We start from the raw sequence: 20,923 nt of genomic DNA, 5'->3' as shown, positions 1-20,923 counted from the left end.
GCTTGTTTGTTGAGGTTGACTGAATATTATGCAAGAAAAGGAAAAAATTATTTGTTTTTGTTGTTCCTTTGGCTAATTCGTTGTTACTGTTGGAACTTTAAGCTTTAAGACTATTCCTAAAGTTCTAATGTGACTATTAAATATGTTGATATTTTTTATAATATAAATTCAATTATTTAGTTATTTAATAGTAACCATTCTGTTTGTATGAAAATAAAAATATTAATTTAGAAATGTGTAATGTTTATATCTTGATATTAAAGTAGATAGGAACCCCCGCTTTGTGGGGGCCAGATTTGCCGCTAATATCAAAGAAAACCGAATGAAGACATTATGTAAAAGATGGTGTCTTCGTTTATCAGTCGTTCGTAATGGAAGTAGGATGCTATAGTTTGTTGACTACGAAAGTATGATGCCTAAAACTAAAATAAAGTAGAAGTAAACTGAGATCTATTCTCTTTTTAAAACACATATGTTGGATTCTCAAAGCTACACAGACAAACAAAAACACATATTCAAAATTGAAGTATAATGATTCAATAAGGAATTATTTGAAAACATAGAAAAAATCTCAGCATAACATGAAAATAACACTGAAAATTAGCCTCATTTACACATTGTGGGTATGTTGTCTTTTCATCTGCTTTTATCTATAAATTTCTTTTTCCGGCTAACTTTGTGTACCATTGCTCATGTTATCCTCTTGTTCTTCTATCCTTTTTGAGTCTTCTTAAAAAAATTCTCAGAAAGAAACAGATACGTGCCCAGATTGAATTTATGTTGTCTTTTAATATTCAATGTTTGTGACTGAGCTGTGATAGTTTAAATTCAGATAAAGCCCTATCATAATCTTGAGTTCATGTGCTTTAGGACCAAACCATTCACCAGCAATTTCTGCAATCTCTTTTGGCGACTTTGAAAATTTCCCATATCCATTTTCCACTACATAGGGTACATTTCCAACTTCCTGCACAATATCAGATTTCTAAGGTGTTAAGACAAAAATGACATTTTTACCCTTGCATTCTAAAATCAACTTTAATAAGAAAATTACCTGGTCAGCAATGTAATCATTTAGAATGATGGGGAGACCTCGGATCATGGCATCTGCAATTGTGGCTGGACCAGCCAACGAGACATGTTAAATTAACCAATAAACAAAATTAGAAGTTTAACATTAGTGTGAGCAACAAATAGTAAAAAAAGTTGAATATATGAAATAATAAAAAAAGTAAAAAAAAAAAAAATGAATATTGAATACTGAGTGGTAACCTCACTTTCCACAACTGTTTTACTTATTAATCTTCACTTACTAAAATTGAATATCTGAAACAGTAAAAACATTAAAAAAAATTAATAATAAATTAATTTAAAGAAATAAAGAAGTAGTGAAGGATATGAATTAATTGCCGAGACTTATTTTTGTGCATTGCCAACTAAAATGAAGTTAGTATTCACATGTATTTATTAGGGAAAAAAATTACTGGTTTTCATTCATAGATGGCTATTTGGTCTTTTTTTTTCCTAACTCCTCTGACGTGAATACTGTGAAATTTGTTTTTTTAAATGCAAGGGTAAAATGATCATTTAGTCTCGTTCAGACGTTTTATTCAGTCTTCGGTGTGTGTACATCACTTTATCCATACCTGCATCATTACTCATTCAAGGAAAAAAGAGAAACATCTCCTAAGTTTATTATGTTGGTTACAAATAAAGGAATAAGAACATAAATATAAGCAAGAGAAACTTATATTTGATGTTAACTTACAGGATGAAAACGATTACAAAGCTGAGAAGTAACTCCATATATTACTCGAATGCAAAGCCCATTAAACCCTCACAATTTTATCCAATGAAGATGATGCGACGTACTGGTCGTTCAATGAAAAGTCAAAACCTGGAAAAATGAGATTATGGATGAAAAAAAAGACATCAACACATGACTAATAGCCCCTTTCAATCAAAAGATATTAAAGGAAAGACTAAAGAGCCAGTACCAGTTGTTCAAATCCATGACATCTTTTGTGTGCCCAGTCAATTTGTTCATGATTGCAGTTAGATCAGAGCAGGTTTCTCATAGGTCAAACCCATTTGTTACTTCAAATTTCACATAGCATTGTAAGAAAATTAGAAATTGACAATCAAGATTAGTAGATAGAACATGTTTCATATCCAACCGAAGCATGTTCACCACCACTGGTCAAAGAACTGCACAGAAATCTCTGTAAACCTGCAAACAACGAATTATCACTTCTTTTCAAATGTATACCACCATAGCCTGTAATCAAGTTACTTTTTATATTGGATGGTAAAAAAGTAATAAATTAAAATGTAAAACATGAATTTGAATTATTTACCACATCTGGTTAAAATCAGAATAATTTTGATTTAAAAATAACTAAATGTAACAATATCGTATCTGAAACCACCACATGCAACAAAAACAATGGGAACAAAAAGTCAAATTCTTCAATTTTAAACCCTAATTTGAAGGAAATTGGAGTTATTTAACAACATAATTGTATAATTTGAACTCTATGTGTTACCTTGGCTTAATGAGCGAGGTAGATGTGAGTAGATTTGTCAATCCACGACATTGATGTGCTTCCCGAGAAGAACATACGAGTGAAGTACAACAGTTGTCGGTTGTTGATTGGAACCCATCTTTAATATCTCCTCTGTTTCGAACTGGGTTATGCAAGAAGGCGACATAGCAGGTTGTTTGGAGCGCATCGGCGGTGAGGTTTGGTGGGTGTAATGAAATTTGTAAACAACTGATTGGGAGATTAAGGAGGCAGAAGTATATGAAACACAAAAAATGAATCGAAATTAAAAGAGGGAAAACGAGGTAGTGGTAGTTGAGATGTGTTGTTAAAACCAAAACCGAACCGTAGTCTGTGGGGAAAACGGTTTGAATGGGAATACGATGGAAGACGACCCTACGTTTCTGATTGAAGGTGAATATGAGTGGAACGCAGGTACCTATTGACACAACTTTGGGACCAGCGTCACCAGCTCCCCTCCATCATCGTTTTTCTCCGACTATGACAAACACCATCGCCACCAATTTCCTTTGTGTTTCTTCTTTATCTTCTTTATCTAGATCTTTCATCTCGTCATTGATTAGTTTTTTTCAGCAAATCGATGAAGTCGGAGACGAGAAAGTTGCATGCTGATGGCGGAGGTCGAGCAGATCGAGTGAAGCCCTAACCAAAATAAAGAAAAAGGTGGAAAGGAAAAGGATGAGATATGTAGAAGGTTGAAGCGGTGAAGCGGTGAAAGCGGTGGATGAGAGGTGGAACTAAAAATGAGAGGTGGAACTATATATATATATATTACATTGTTAAGGGACCAAACTGTAATTCAATAAAAGAAGCGGACTACTTCTATCACATAATAAACAAGGACCAATTCTGCCAACTCCTAATGCAGTTTACTCATTGATTAATTTTTTCCAATGTTCTAAAAGGCGCACCATGGCGTGAGGCGTGGCTCCGCCGTTACGAAAAGCCTCATAATGTTGCTATTAGGCGTGGCGCGTGGCAAGGTGTGATATAGCGTGCCATGGCGCATTATGGCGTGTTATGGCGCGTGTTTTTTCGTTTGAGACACGTTTTTTTGCTATTTGTTATGTCTTTTCTAATCGGAGATACATGTATTGTGGTTTTCGTTAAATTTTGGTTACTAGTTATTGATCTAACACTTATAAAAAGTAGTTATATTTAATATAAATTTATATTTATGTGGTAATATAATTTTAAATTAATACAAAATCGCCGCCTTACATCACGCCTTGAAAAACGTCATGGCTCGTTAAGCTTGAGGCTTGACCATGCCGCCACGCCACGCCTCACGCCATTTAGAACCTTGATTTTTTCAGCAGATCGATGAAGTCGGAGACGACAAAGTTGCATTCTATTAGCGGAGGTCGAGCAGATCGAGTGGAGCCTTAATCAAAATACAGGAAGAGGTGGAAAGGAAAAGGATAAGGTATGTAGAAGGGGTGAAAGCAGTGGATGAGCGGTGGAAGGTATGTAGAAGGTTGAAACGGTCAAAGCGGTGGAAGGATCAGGAACTAAAAAGATCAATAACCCACTAAACTTATATATATATATATATATATATATATATATATATATATATATATATATAGATAACATTATTAAGGGACCAAACTGTAATTCAATAAAAGAAGTGGATCATTTCTATCTCATAATAACATTGGACCAATTATGCAACTCCTAATGCAGTGTATGTTTATATATATATATATATATATATATATATATATATATATATATATATATATCATTATATACTTATAAATGAAGTATTTTTCTAAGCACCACATTTATTTGAAACTCCCATGACTTTTCAATTTCTTTCTAATAATGATTATAAACTAAAGTGTAACCATATATAAACTAAACTTTAATATTAAAATAATATATTTTCTTCTACTTATAAAACTATGTTTTTAACTTTTAACTAATTACACTTAATTTATTAGGTATAATATGTTGTTGTATGTAAACCATTATCATTTTAAAACTACAACTTTTGAAAATTTGTATAAAATACTTAAATTGTTAATTTAAATATAACCTTACATGTCAACTTAAATATAAATTAGTTCAACTTAAGCAACCCAAAGAATACTTTGTAAATAATTAAAAATGATAAATTGTATTGTCTTTCTAATAGTGATTATAAGCTGGTTAATAAGGTTTAATGATTATCAAACCTAAAGTGAAACCATAAATAAACTAAATTTCAATATTAAAATAATATTTTTTACTTTTACTTATAAAACAATGTCTTTAAATTTTAACATATTATACTTAATTTATTCGATTTAATATGTTGTTGTATGTAAAATATTATCAGTTTAAGGCTACAACTTTTGAACAGTTTTGACAAAATACTTAAATTGTTAATTTTAATATAACATTACATGACCAACTTCAATATAAATTACAGTTCCAATATAAATTTTTGAAAAATATTTTATGAATCGTTAAAAGTGATAAATAGTAGTTCTAAATGCAAAAACTAAATGACAATATCAATTTAACTAAAATATTTCCTGAATATATTTTTATAATCGTCAATAGTTTTCAAATTAGTAGCTTAGAATAACTTACAATAACAATAGTTAAAAATAACTCAATATAGATGATTATATTTTTACTTTGAAAATAAAAAAAAAAAGTTTGATATTTTAAATAATTACAATGACAGAAATTAAAATGTTAAACAAATAAAATTTTAAAAAATAATTAACAATAACAACTATAAATAACATTAAACCATATATTATATTTAATTTTATTCATAAGTAATTCGCGGGTAGAAGTCATTCAACCAATTAAGATCATTAAGTTATAATAGATGTATATATTATCATACAATTCAAAATAATTAATATATTATATCAATTTAGTATACGAATTATTATACTAATTTTAAGAACAACGTTATTGTTATATTTTAAAAAAACAATTGTTTGTAAATATTTCAACTAAATAAGTCTTTTTACACAACGCGTGAGCATTCGCTTAGTGTGTATATATATATATATATATATATATATATATATATATATATATATATATATATATATATATATATATATATATATATATATATATATATAATCTACCTGTATATTTTATGGGTCTCGTAAATTGAATCACAATGTACAGCTGTACACTTAAAAGTTAATTCAATCACACTGTAGGTATACATGAGTTTCTCCGCTTGACCCCCATTTAATATAATACATCTGCGCTTACTTCATTAAGCTTATGTCCACTGAACATAAAATAGTACCCTCGCATATAAGTAACAAGATTCCAAGCCTAAGGGAATATAAAGAGAAAGAAAACTAAGACCAATATTTTCCTTCCTTGAAAGAAAAAGGGGAAACATAAAGAAAAGATATCATTTTTTATTATATTATTTAGACTTTCAGTTATTATTATTTATGTTTTACATTAATTAACATCATTTCATAGCCAACTGTTACTATTTGACATCAATTTTTGTTACGACGATTTGGAAAGATGGACTATAGTTGGATATATTTGGTCGGCGATTGTTCAGATGGTGTGGACCATGTAAAGGAATCACTTTAAACATCATTTAAATACTTAATTGGTGTAGAAAGTTCATTTGATGGCTACATATATGTTTTCTTTCTCTTAGTGGTTAGTTATCTTTACAAATACCTCCTAATAGTTTTAAAATTAAACAAAATTTAATAATAACTTTCGCATTAACTTTGAAAGTGTCAAAATAAAAAATCATAAAAAAAACTACAAAACTAAACGTAGTGAATATTTATATTAGAAATTTTCTGTATTGGTGGATAATTATGATATTATTTAAAGGCCTAACTATTGAGAGTAACACCGAGGGAAACACTGGTGTTACGACTTATAAGAAAAGCATATTTCGGTTTTATACATTGGCTATTAACTTGGACAGTTTGTTATAGGTTAAGTGGGTTCACAAGTTTGTGAACGGTTTGGACATTTTATCTAGAGCAGGGGACTAATGTTGTTGTTTGTGTAAAGGAGAGTTGAGGGAGTTCTGGATGTTACGCCATGTAAACGTGACAATGACACGGGTTTGGAGTGAATCGATCTTGATCCAAACTCGTTTAACAAATTTCAAATTCCGATCCAAACTTGCTCCGTAACCCGCACGGTTTTGAATAATCAAACTCATACCCTTATCCGCCGAATCAACCAATATCCAAACCCGCCCCGTAAGCCGTAGGTTTTTTGAATAATCAAACACATTTTACTTAAACTGCAAAATAACATTTATTAAATAAAACAAATGTTGATTTAAATAACAAATTGTGTACTCAATGACTTTCAATTGGAATTAAAATTATTTCTGTAGTAACTTCTTATTGGTTTTTGGCCATCAATTGCATTGATAGAGAATAGCAACTGCAAACTTTCTTTTGATTGATAAATGATTGTTTGGTTGATGAAATATAAATGAAATCACGGCATGTTTCTTGGTAGAAAACTAAAAGTCTAGAAGTCGAGTCCTCGATTCCTATGTAAAAACAGTTTAGTCTTCGGATTTTTCTCTTTAGACTTTCGATTAGAATTAAAAGTAAACTTCAGGTTGTATAAAATATAAATTTATAATTCTAAAATTCATAAGGGGTGGGTTATAAATGGAGCGGATCAGTGATCATTCATACCCGACTCTTTTAATAAATCAGTTAGCAGGTACTGGTCATTAACATGTAAACGGATCAAAAACTATGCTCCAAACCCATATAATTATTAAGGGTTTGGATCGGATCAGGGTTAAAACCGCTCCATTAACATGCCTAAATACATTGACCAAAAGAGCGAAGCAGTAGTAATTGTGCTGAATGATAAAAATGAGAGTTGTTCAGTAGCTCAAATATTTTCTATCTCTTAGGGGTCGTTTGGTAGTTGTTGATTGAGATAGAACCGAGTGGGTTAGAAGTTGCGTTAGAAATGATGACTAAGTCCACATATGACTGAGTCTATACTATTTGATTATTTATCCAACTAATTGTGCTGAATGATAAAAATGATCATGTTACATTTGCATTGTTTTTTTTTTTTTGTGTGCTGGATAAAATTATTATAAAAATACAAATTATCATAATGTAGAGTTTTGAAAGATATTGTGAGGTGTTGAATATGTCTTAGTTGTCTGTAATATCGAAGTTAGTTTGTAATGTTATTACTGTTGGATTAGTGTCTAAGTCCATAACTATTTTGGTATGTATTTGACCCAATTATGAGCATTGTCCTTTTGGGTTGCCTTCACCATAACAACTTGTAGGAAGAATTAAGGAGAGAGAGAGGATTAATTATGATCTATTAATATATTATATAAATAATATATTAAAGAAGAAATCATATTGTTTAATTAATATTAGTCAAGAATTAATTAATAATTAATTTTGTGGCTAAAAGAGATTAATTAAATAAGGGGGACCGATGTTGCAATTATAGGATAGTTGCAAGAATGGGCTAATTGACTCCATAGAGTGGAGTGGACGAAAGATATGGGAAAGTCCATAAGATTTTGTCCATGGCTCTAAGGAAATGAGTCCATGGGCTGCTTAGAGCCTAAGTAATCAGATTAGGGTTTCCTAAGTTCAAAACCCTAATAGCCTCACATATTTAAAGACCCGTAGGGCACAAAAAACATGGCTAACTGATTCCTTAGGGTTTATGGATGTTTTTGGTGTCTTCTCTCTTCTCCTCCTTCATCCTTATTGCTAGTGGCGTTTGTGACTCCATTAGAGGTGCAATACTTGAGGCACTAAGCTTTTTGAAGCCAATTACAAGGATAAATAGATTGTTATTGCTACATAACAATCAAAAGTAAGATCTAAACCCTAATTTCAGTTGTTGTTTACTAGATCTAGGGTTTATAGCTTTGGATAATTCAATCGCATGTTCATTAGACAAACTAGATCCGAAGCATTAGGGTTTGCATGTACACCATAAGACTGATGTAGTGCTCAAAACCCAACAGTGGTATCAGAGCCTAGGGTTGTTTGTTAATGAATTTGATGCTTATTTGATTGAATATTAACTGAAAATCGAAAATTTTGAGTTTTTTGGGGTGGACTTGCCGAGTCCATGACTGAACTCGCCGAGTCTACTGGGTACTCGACGAGTCTAGTGCTGACTCGACGTGTCAGCGAGTCTGCCAGCTAATTTTCGCGATTTTCTTGCTGTTTTGGCTTAAGATTATTACCAAAAACGTTTTTAATTGATAAAATCCGAGTTTTATTGATTTTGGGTGAATATCCTTACCAAAATATAAGATAATTACCAATTAATCAAATATTTGTTGCCTTATAAGATAATGTTTAATTATTTAAGTTATTTGGTGAATTATCTTGCATATAACTGGGCTAGGTTAAAATTAGATAACCACCAATTAATTGTTAATTGCCTTATTTAAATTGTTGATCTAGAATGTTCTTGATAAAGTTTGAAAAAGTTTCAACTTACACCCTTAAGGTTTTATAGTTTTAAATTTGAACTTAATAGTTTTAGGTTTTGAAATTTAAAAAGTTAAACCATAATGTTTTGAAAAGTTTCAAAACTTTCCCTCAAGTTTTGGAATTTAAAATTTGATTAAAAGTTTAATTTTGAAATATTAAATTCTAAAACCCTAGTATTTTTTTAAAAGTTCAAATTACATCCTTATGGTCTTATTATGTTAATTAAATGTATAATTAAAAGAGAGTTAATAATTCTATAAAGTTTTGGTTTACATTTAACTAAATTAAAAGTATAATTTATTAAATTAGACCACCTAGTATTTTAAATGTATAAAATACACCCTTATACTCTATGTAAAATTAAAAATATATGTGTGTGTGTATGAGTAAAAAGTCAGTCTTACCGTTAGTAGGCCTCATTCACGAAGCTGGTCTATAAGAGGTGTTTAAGGAAATTGCCTATAAAATGGCGGTTGAATGGTTATCCACTCTTACCCACCGCACTCGTGACTAGTGGAGGGTCGTTAGCCGAACGGGTAGGATAGGACAAAACCTTCCATTATAAGTATAATGAAGTACAAAGTAACTAAATGCTTTTACTAATTCCCAAATCGTAGTTACTTTTGGCAAAATGTGAAATTGTATGCTAATCCGTGGAATTACACTTCATACCCTTGTCAAACGTTAGTGGAGCGTGTGTGGTTAACCAACACACTAATTTGGGGTTGACATGATAGTGAAGGGTGGCATTATGTTTATCATAAATCAATGGAGCGTGTGTGGCTAACCGGCACATTGATTAGGTGATAGTAGCATTGAGTGCACCATGTTGATTCGCATGGTTATTCACACCTTGTTTGTGATCCTCGGCATCCCAGTTGCAAACTTGAAGGGCATAATCGAGATTAAACATGCCATTGAAAAGTTCAATGAATCTCAAAAGATCTATGAGTTTCAATTCATTTAAAACTTAAACTTCATTTTCGTTTTTCATGGTGAAAATTGGTAAATCATCATTTACCTACCTCCAAATATTCTGCAACTAGATTACGACATCCCTCTTCTAGGTTGTAGAGTATTGTGTTGGATCCTAGCCTTGATGTTTCATTTGGGTGTTACATCAAGGATTCTTATCAACTGACTTGGATTTTCTCCCATTTTGTAGATGTCAAACAACGATGGTCTTCCTGAATCCTTTGAAGATGATGTTCCACGATACGATCGGGGAACAAGAGATCATGCTTCACTTCCTCCACCTCCTCCAATTGTTCTCCCTGACCCACAAGTTCAAAGGCTTGAAATTTTCAAGCTCACTCGAGCCCTATTGGCTAGTAAGCACGAAGATGGAAAGTCTATGTATGCACACATCTTAGAGATGAAGTCACACATTGATAGGTTGGGTATACTAGGTGTTGGCATCCCTAAGGAGCTGGCTATAGACTAGGTTCTTAAGTCACTTCTTGAATCATATAGTGAGTTCATTAGAGAGTACTATATGATGAAGCATGCCATGACCCTCTTCGATCTCACCTATTTGCTTATTGCTGATGAATCAACAATGATTTGGTGTACTGGAGAAGCAAAGCTGATTGGTAAATATATCTTCCAAACCGCCATGGAAATAGGCAATGGCAACGAAAGGCATGCCATGATCAAAATGTTTGACCATAAGAGAAAGGCAAGGTCTGAAGTAGTGTCGTGTGCTGTTCCAAAAGAATCAATTTGATTTTATTGCCAAGAGAAGGGGCATTGGAGACGAAGTTGCCCTATTTACCTGAGAGATCTAAGATATGGGAGAGTCAAGACGTATGGCTCTACTTCAGGTAAAATCCATTAACTAACTCTATAAGTTACTATTTTTGATTCTTAATACATGATGTGATGAGATTACATTTTGATGTTTTGCAGGATCAAAGAAAAGAAAGGAAGCTTAAGGAACAAGCATGTTGAATCTGATCACGAAGAAATGGATTTCGATCGCATGGATTCAAAGATCGGATTTTTGAACTTCTACTTTAGAGTTAGGATAGATTGCTAAGAAATATGTAATAACATAGCTTTCAATTGAATTGCATTGTAAGGACAAACTTTTCCACAATAAAAACAAATTTAGATTTTGTCTTATTTATTTATCCTTGCAATGGTGTATATGAAAAATTAATGTTGGAATGTTTCTATTATTAGCAATGATGGATTTGATTCTTAGTTAGGTTATTTGTGGAAATGTCGAGAATTTACCAAATAGGGAGAGTTTCTCATCGCCCAAGTTTTAATTGGACAGAAACTTGTAATCATGCAACCTACATTGTGTGATGAATGAAGAACTTTCATATTTGGAAATTAGACTAATTCCTTGACAAAGAGTCAAATGAAGGACTATGGATCAGGTACACTTGGTTGAGCACTGGTCAAGTCAATCACAAAGAGAGATAAAATATTCATCATGATTTACTAAAGTTTAGTAAATATGATTATACTTATAATATTAAGTGTAATTCCGAGTTGATTGAAAAGGTTTCAATAAATGGCAGAACGAATAAGAAGAATCAAGAAGGCAGAAAGATAAAAGTTTCTGGATTTTAATTAGAAGGGAGAGTACCTTTTATTGTGTTTTATGATAAGTCTTAATGATTAAGAAACATTCCTCAATTGATCGTCTAAGTGAGTCTTAGTGCACTTGTATGTCTAAGAAGAGGAATTAAGAATTGAGGAAATGGTTAAATCAAGAAGTCAATCATACTTCGTTCCAATATCGATTCTTAGAGTTGTACTCCAAGATTGTGAATTGAGTGAGATGTTTTTGGTAGGTTTGTAACACTTATAAAATGTAGAATAAGAAAGTTTCCTATACGTTTGAAATGGGTAAGTTGTGATGTCTTGGATAAGACAAAGACCAACTGGGACCAATTGTATGTTAAACTTGATAAAAAGCTACAATAACTTTTGAAAATTTGTTTGTCAAGAAATGTTTCTTGACAAGAGAATCTTATATGTCAAGGAGTCAGTGGGAGTCTTAATAGTCCTGAAAAAGTTCAAGAACAAATCAAGAATAAGCCTAGTTGATCATCACTAGCACGCGACTTGAGGTTTATAACCTATCGTGTTGACATAATTATGTTTATGTGCCATTCCAGTTGAGTTAATTATGCATGTGAGTTTTATGAGTTCTAAATTAATTGCATAAAGGCAAGATACCCTGATCAATGGAAAGTACATTGATAGGTAAGGGTGAGTTGCTGAACAACCTAGGAAGCAATGGTGGGCCCTCGAGCTGCCATGAGGCAAGAAATTAAGATTGAACAAGCTCAGTCCATATAAGTTAGATTTGTCATAAACATTGTCTTATGATTGTTGTTATCACAAATTTGCATGGATAGGAACACATACGCTATAAAAATCTAAATGTAATAAGGTTTCTCTCCTTCATGAAAATGATTGTGAGGAAATCCCTCTTCATAGTTCAAATTGTGAGATTTAGGAATTAGTCTGAACATTTTGAGTGTAACGGCCCGATTCTCAGGTATTGTTTAAATAAGATTTATTAGGTTAAGCTCTACTCGACGAGTTGGTTGACCTATTCGTCGAGTAGCAGCTGGATGGGACATGTTAAGTGACCTACTCGACGAGTCCATATTGGGACTCGACGAGTAGGAGTTGGAAGAGGAAACCCTAAATCCCAGGGTTTGCACCCCTATTTAAAGGGACCTCAGCCTCCCTTGGTCCTCTTTACAGATCTATAGAGTCCTGAGAGTCCTTATACGTGGGTGAGTGCCTTTGTGTGGTGTTTGAAGCTTAGAAAGAGAATCTTGGAGGAAGAAAGCTAGGAGTGCAAAGGAATTGAAGTAAGTAAGGAGTGGGAAGCAGGATTTACCTCAACTAGCATTCTTTGGAGGTATCAAAGTGCCATCCTTACTTCCCCTTTTCCCTTTTTTTGAGTTTCTACGGCTTTTTGTGGATTTTCAAGTTGGTATGATGAGCTATGGGCTAGATCTAAAGTTGTAACTTTAGATTTGGACCCTCCTTGGATTTTAGAAGCATAAAATAACAGTTTTGGTTGTGATTGAGGTCCCTCTTGGGCATGAAGCCCCATTAAGAACTTACATTGGCATTTGGAGCCTTTACGGCCATTCATGCACGTAAAGTTTGCAACTTTATGTGATAAGCATGTCGTAGAAGCTTGGATCTGTGATTTAGAGCCGATGCATGGCTCAAAACAAGTCTGTATGGAAAGAGGACTGAATGGACTTGGCGAGTCGCAAGGTTGACTCGGCAAGTTACATGAAGATGGTCGTGAACTCGACGAGTTGGATGAACAACTCGGCGAGTCCAATGAAGATCGTCATAAGACTCGACGAGTTGAAGAACAACTCGGCGAGTCGGATGAGTTTTCTCTTGGATATGTATGAGTGTGTATCCGTCGAGTTGCAAGGAGGGAACTCGATGGGTGGCCTTAAAGTTTGATCGAGAATCAAAGGAACTCGACGAGTCACTCCGATGACTCGGCGAGTTGGAATGTACTTCAGTGAACTCGGCGAGTAGCCAAGGGTACTCGGCGAGTTAAGGTCGACATGGACTGCTGACCGTGACTGAGGACTTTGACTTTGACCAGGGGTTGACTAGTGGGTTATGGAGTACCTTATAAGGTTAAGGACTCATGAGTATGTTGTACAATGATAATAGGTGGTGGAGCCGGTGTCAAGTGATCCGAGAGTTGGAGTTTACCTTTCATGTCAACATCTGCAAGGTGAGTTATCCTCACTATATCGATAGGGTCTACGGCACCAAGGCCGACCCTTTAGTTGTTATTGTTATGGTATGTTACATGTGGTTATGATCTGTTAGATCGTAATTGGGGTAGACATTATGTTATGCTCTTATGTAGGGATTGGTATGTTGGTGACCTTCTAGGTCGGTACTCTAGTTACAGTAGAATTCTATGATTGATGATAAGTGTGACAGATATGTTTGATGTTTGTATATGCATGTATATGATAGTATGCGCACATGGTTATTTCCTTGTGGTTGGGTTGAGGCGGTCCTTCTTTGTGCTGAAAGCCAATATACCCTATGAGCGGTCCGAGGAGACTGTAGGCCCACGTGGCGGACCAGTCATGCTGAAGGCTCGGGATAGATTCAGACAGGCTGTAGGCCCGGTAGGGCGGTCCAGTCACGCTGATGGCCCAGTATGCATGTTTATTAATTGATTATTACTGATATGGTATTGTCAGTATGGTATTGGTATTTTTGGGCTAGCTCACTAAGTCCTCGGGCTTACAATTTTCAGTTTATTGTTTCAGGTACTTCAAGAGATCATGGAAAGGCGGAGGCATGACCGTACCGCTCCTCATCCTTATGTTATGATTTTGGGACACTCTGATGGATTTGGATTTGAAAACATTTTTGTAAACAAACTTTGTTTGATTTTATTTACGATTGAAAATGTTTAAATTTGGCGTAAAATTTATGGATGTTACAAGTTGGTATCAGAGCCTTGGTTTGAGCGAATTGGAGGAGCACTCGTGTGAATCCAGTCTCAAATCAAGGAGATTTTTGGAAAGTAAGTTTTGAAAATGGTTTTCAAAATAAAGGATGGAGGATGTAGAGGGTACGATCAGTCGGAGCCTGTAAGTAAACCGCAAAATACCATGTAGTTATTTGATATTCTGATATGTTAGAACAGCATGCTAGTGCTAGGCTAGGGATCTTCGGGAATCGCATGATAGATTTTCCTGATTAGATGATGCCTATTAGCTAGGGTTTCTTGTATGTGGAATTGACATCATAATTGTAGATGTTTAGTGTATGCATCACGGCTGTGCATAATAAAGACCTTATAGCTTGAGAATGTTGATTTGGCCTTCGGGTAGGATTGGATATTCGAAAGTCTATTGGGTCCAGCGTTATGTGTATCTAGCATGTACTAGCGCTGCAGGGGATGATGGAAGTTTCATGGATGTGTGAGTCGTGATAAGTGGTGAGACTAGATGCGAGATATTTAGTATTCCCCTAGAAATGAGGGTTGAGCGCATTTCCTATGTTGATGATATTGCTAGGGCGTTGTGGTGATACTTGAGACAAATATGGGTAGGTGTGGAAGGTAGTATGGGCCAGTACTACTGAAAGCACAGGACCCATACGCGTAGCAAGGAAATCACAACCCTTAGGGTTTTTGGGTTTTGGTCTCCCGACATTATGTTATTTATCTGATGACTTAGATATATATTTTAGTATGTTGGTGACGAGACGTGTTGCTTCGGGATCCAGATCAGGATCAAGATCAAGATCGGGGTCAGGAGACATAGGGTTGGAGGTGCCAGTAGCACCTGAGCCCGTGGTTCAGATAGGGACCAAGGAGTTGGATGCTAGGATCCGGGAGATCATGCACAACGAGATTGTTGTTGCATTCCGAGCGCAACTGCCAAAGATGTTTGGGTCCATTTATACCGTGATGGTTGAGTTCTTTGATTATCGATATGCAACTCTAGCAGAGACAACTGCCGCTGCAGCCACTTTGGCTGTAAATGCGGCAGGGGTTGGAGGAGGAGCCGACATGGCTTTCCAGTACCAAGACTTCAATAATACGAAGCCCCCGCCATTTGATGGTACACAGGATGCGATTTAGGGGTATGAGGTGGTTATCTAATGTAGAGGGCTACTTCTTCACGTGCTCATGTCCTGCTGACCAGAAGGTCAGGTGTGCCTTGAGCCTTCTAAGGCTTGGGGCAAAGGACTGGTGGAGGGTGACGACTGGGTCGTATACTGATGATCTACGTGCTGCTGTTACTTGGGAGTAGTTTAGAGATATGTTCCGCACCGGCTACGTTCCATGCGTTGAGCGGGAGCGGCTTGCGCAAGAGTTTTTGAAATTGAGACAGAATGGGGTGTTTGTGATGGAGATTACCCGTATGTTCATGGAGAGGGATATGTTTTTCCCGGAGTTTGCTTCAAAGCAGTCTTAGATGACCCATTATCTGAGTATGCTCAAGACTGATATTCGACAATTTGTGTCTACATAGTGATGTGATACCCTCCTGGACCTTCAGGAAGCTGCGAGGCGATGTGAGTTGGAGATAGAGCTGCAGCTGAAGGAGCAGCGTCAGGCACCGGCACAGTCTCAGTCGGCGCCTAAGCGGTCTAAGACCGCCCATACATGGTCTGGGGGTCATCAGATCCGTACTTGTGGAAAGTGTGGAAAGGCTCATTCGGGGGTTTGTCGAGTAGGAGGTGGGTGCCACAAATGTGGCAAGGAGGGGCACTATGCCAGGGACTGCCGTCAGTCCACCCCTCCAGCAGATATGAGGATTTGTTACCATTGTCATCAGGTTGGTCATGTGAAGACCAATTATCCGCAGCTCGCCGCCAAGCCGGCGTAGGGTTCCACGCCCGCTACTGTGAGGATTGGAGATGGGAGGCCAGTCAAGGTGGAGCCTCCGAAGGCCCAGGGTCACGCCTTCCAGTTCACGGTCGAGGAGGCCAAGTCAGCACCAGTTGTGGTTGCTAGTACGTTTCTATTCTCTGTCTCAATTATTGTATTTGTGTTATGCTTATTGATTATACATGTTATTGTTGGATAAGGTGTCTAAGTCCATAACTTATTTGGTATATACTTGACCCGACCGGCATGGTCCATTTGGGTTGCATCTCATCCAAACTATTATGGATAATTTTATGAGAGTTATACACATATGTTTATTAATATATTATGAGTTATAATATATTAATATGAAGTTACGTTATTTAATTAGTTTTAGTCTTAAATTAATTATGGATTAATTTAGAGATTAAAAGGAATACTAATTAAATTATGGGCTATTTGTTTTATATAGTGTGGGCTAAAACTCATTTGTTAATGGGCTAGGCTTATGTGGAAGTCCATGGATGATCCATGGAGCTTTTAACCCATGGATCCTTGGAAAAGGAAAAGACATGGGTTATTAGGGTTTCACCCTAACCATGCATACTATATAAGCATGCTTATGGAGCATGAAATGGAGCCTAAGAGAACACTAAGATAGCCTAAGAGAAAGCTAGTGTTCTAGTGTGTGTGTGCATGTGTGTGGCCGAAAATACAAGAGTGTGTATACTCTCATCAAAGTTTTCCAAGAGTTTGTGGTGTTTGTGATTCCATTTGAGGCATTCACACTATTGGTGCTTGGCCCTCAAACTCCTAAGAACCCAACACAACAAAAGGTATGTAATCTCTTCTAACTCTTCTTATGTTGAAATGTTCCCCATGCCATGTTAGGTAGGTTATAAACCTTGGAAAATTATTATTTTGCATGTATTTAGACAAACATAGATCCAAGGTTTATTAGGGTTGCATGCACACTTAGGAAGTGTTAGATTGCTCAAAACCCAACAGTGGTATCAGAGCCTAGGCTTGCTTGTTTGATACTTGATGCAAAATATTGAAAAAAGTCGAAATCGTTGCTGTCTGCATGGTGAACTCGCCGAGTCCATTGGGGGGACTCGCCGAGTCCAAGGCAAACTTCAACCTACTCGGCGAGTCCGTTCGTGCACTCGGCGAGTAGGATCGAAGAAATGCAGAATCTCGACTTTTGCTGCTGGAAATGGACTAGAAACATTACCCTAAATTGTTTTGGTGTTATAAAACTTATTTTAGTTGGTGTAATGGTTGTTCTAATCCATTTACAATAGCATATATCAAAATTCCATGATTTTATGTGTTCATATATTTCTTGAATTTTGATGATCATGTTCATGTTCTTATGAATTTAGAAAATGATAGGAATTATTTGCTGAATTGTTTAGGATTAATTCTTTATCATTTATGTGTTTTAATGGAGTCCATAATTTGTCCTCAAGTTATGGATTACCAAAGGTCACTTTCATTTAGCACACACTTAAAACACATAAGTTACATGAAAATGAAGAGTCTTCATTTTTATGAACCTTTAATTCATAAGTTATGAAATGAAGAGTTTTGCAAAGTTACAAAACTTGCCCTCAAGTTTTGGAATTTGTAAAGTTTCACACACTTTAATAAACTTTAATTCCAAACCTTAGAGTTTTAAAAGTTAAAATTCAACCCTTATACTATTTATAACATTAATGGTTAATTATTATATATATATATATGTATAAGAATAAGTCGTTTTACCGTTAGTAGGCCTCATTCACGAAGCCGGTCTATAAGGTGGGTATAAGGTTGTTGCCTATAAAATGGCGACTTAATGGGTGTATACTCTCACCCACCGCTTGCTTGATCGGTGGAGGGTCGTTAGCCGAACGGGTAGAACAATGACTTTAAATCCTCATTAAAAGTATAATGAATATTATAAAATAACTAAACTCTTTTAATTCCCAATCTTAGTTATTTTAGGAAAATGTGAACATGGTGCTAATCCATGGAATTCACACTTTGTACCTTACCAAGTCGTTAGTGGAGCGTGTGTGGTTAACCGGCACACTAATTAGACTAGTAAGGATCACGAAGGGTAACTTAATGTTGTCATAGATCAATGGAGCGTGTGTGGTTAACCGGCACATTGATTAGGTGATAATATTAGGAGTACCAAGTGAGTTAGCATGGTTATTCACACCTTGTTTTGTGATCCTCGGCATCCCAGTCACAAAACTTGAAGGGCACAATCGAGATTGAAACATGCCATTGAAAAGTTCAATGAATCTCAAAAGAATCTAGGAATTTCAAATCCAATTAAACCTAATAAATCATTTCGTTTTCATGGTGGAAATTGGTGAATCGTCATTCACCTACCTTTCAAATATATTATTACTTAGATTACGGCATCCCTCTTCTAAGTGTAATATATTGTGATTGGATCCTAGCCTTAATATTACATTTGGGTGTCTTATTAAGGATCCTAAATATCTAATCTAAACTTACTTTCTTCTTTCAGATGTCTTCCAACACTAATGCTTCAGGCTCTAACCCAACTGGTTCTTTCTCTCTCATGAATCTTAGTGGGAGGGTCATCTTTGATGGTTCCAACTTCATGGATTGGATTAGGAACATCAGGATGGTTACTCGTTACGAGGACAAGGAATATGTCCTCGATAAGGAGTTAAAAGAACTTGATGAGTCTACTGCTACTCCTGAGGAGATCGCTGAATTCAAGACTCATGAGAGAGATGCTACTAAGGTGGCATGTATCATGATGGCCACGATGACAGCCGAGCTCCAAAAGTCGTATGAAGATTTCTACCCTTTTGAGATGCACCAAGACTTGATGGAAAGGTACCATCAGAGTGCTCGTCAGGAGCGGTATGAAATAATCTCCTCCATAATAACTACCCGCATGAAGGACGGTGAATCCGTCACGAGCCACATGCAAAAGATGCAAAGGTATGTGGACCGTTTGCTGAAGCTGAATGTTAACATCCCCGAGGAGTTAGCAATTGACATCATTTTGCACTCCTTACCTTCTTGTTATGATCATTTTCGAATGACATATCATATGAACAAGGAGGAAGTTACCCTCAGCAAGCTTCAAGGACTCTTGAAGACCACGGAAACCGGTCATAAGGGTAAAGCGGTTGTTACCTCTACTACTCCTACTCCAACTTCTACCCCTGTTTTAGCTATTGGGCAAGGCAAAGGGAAAAAGAGGAAGCACCCTTCAAAGGGTACCAAGGGAAAGTCTCTTGAAGGCTCCTCATCAAAGACTAAGAACGGTTCTGTCACTCCTTCTGCCATTCCCAAGGATGCTGAATGCTTTTATTGCCATGAAAAGGCACACTGGAAGCGAAACTGCCCTAAGTACTTGCAGGATCTAAAGGATGGGAAAGTGAAACCCACCTATGCAGGTATTTACACTATATTGTCTAATTACTCAACATATTCTAACTCTTGGGTGCTTGATACAAGATGTGGTATTCACATATGTTCTGATTTGCAGGGCCTAAGAAGAAGTGAGGATGTGGAGCACGGGAAGATAAACTTAATCATGGGGAATAGGAAGGCTTCACCTGTTTCCAAGATTGGAGTTTATACTTTGGTGCTTAATAATGGGTTAAAATTAGATTTGAATAAATGTGTATACTCGTCTGAAATGGCGAGGAATATTATTTCTTTTCATGCTTTGTACAAACAAGGTTTTACCTTTTCGTTTGATAATGAATGAGGTGGTATTAATGCTTTCTTTAATAATGTGTTTTATTTTAAAGCATTACCTTGTGATGGTGTGTATGAAACTGTGTCGATTGTAGACAACTTAGGAAATAATGTGTTGTATATTGATTCTTCTACTAGCCTAGATAAAGCATCATTGTGGCATTGTCGTCTTGGACATGTAAACAAGAAACGCATAGGCCAACTCCAAAAGAGTGGAGTCTTGGAATCATTTGACCTTAAATCAGATGATAGTTGTGAATCTTGTCTACTTGGAAAAATGACAAAATCACCCTTCACTGGAACTTGTGAGAGGGGTGAAGGTTTGTTGGACCTAATACATACTGATGTATGTGGGCCATTCAAAACCGCCACAAGGGACGCTAATCGGTATTATGTGACTTTTATTGATGATTTTAGTAGATATGGGTATGTCTACTTAATCAAACATAAGTCCGAAACCTTTGAAAGGTTTAAGGAAATCAAGCAGGAAGTAGAAAATCAATTGGGCAGGAACATTAAGATGCTTCGATCCGATCGAGGTGGTGAGTATCTTAGTACCGAGTTCCTTGACTATCTTAAGGAGTGTGGGATTGTCTCACAATTGACTCCTCCCAGGACACCACAACTGAATGGTGTAGCTGAGAGGCGTAATCGTACCTTGTTGGACATGGTTCGCTCTATGATGAGTCGAGTTTCGTTACCAATCTCTTTTTGGGGGTATGCCTTAGAGACTGCCGCCCATATCCTTAATCTAGTCCCTACAAAGAAGGTTACCAAAACACCTCATGAGATGTGGACTGGGA

General features: G+C 35.8%; 1 long non-coding RNA gene across 7 annotated transcripts; it reads right to left on the bottom strand.

Annotated features, from left to right (window-relative positions):
- Window positions 1–512: 512 nt before the first annotated feature.
- On the bottom strand, window positions 513–3,296 carry LOC145032552 (uncharacterized). 7 transcript variants are annotated; one of them, XR_013677167.1, is made up of 8 exons: window positions 2,890–3,296; window positions 2,547–2,774; window positions 1,998–2,230; window positions 1,769–1,897; window positions 1,485–1,646; window positions 1,273–1,326; window positions 1,055–1,119; window positions 513–967 (listed from the first exon to the last, which is right to left on the bottom strand). It is a non-coding gene; the product is annotated as an uncharacterized LOC145032552 (long non-coding RNA). The 7 variants fall into 7 exon arrangements; XR_013677162.1 differs by having other exon boundaries at window positions 1,485–1,657; window positions 2,547–3,296; XR_013677161.1 differs by having other exon boundaries at window positions 2,547–3,296.
- Between the last annotated feature and the right edge of the window lie 17,627 nt (window positions 3,297–20,923).

This window comes from Lactuca saligna, chromosome 2 (genome assembly GCF_052625555.1).
Source record: "Lactuca saligna cultivar CGN05327 chromosome 2, ASM5262555v1, whole genome shotgun sequence".
NCBI lineage: Eukaryota > Viridiplantae > Streptophyta > Magnoliopsida > Asterales > Asteraceae > Lactuca > Lactuca saligna.
The sequence above is the reverse complement of the archived record's forward strand: the minus strand, read 5'-3'. Positions and strand labels throughout refer to the sequence as shown.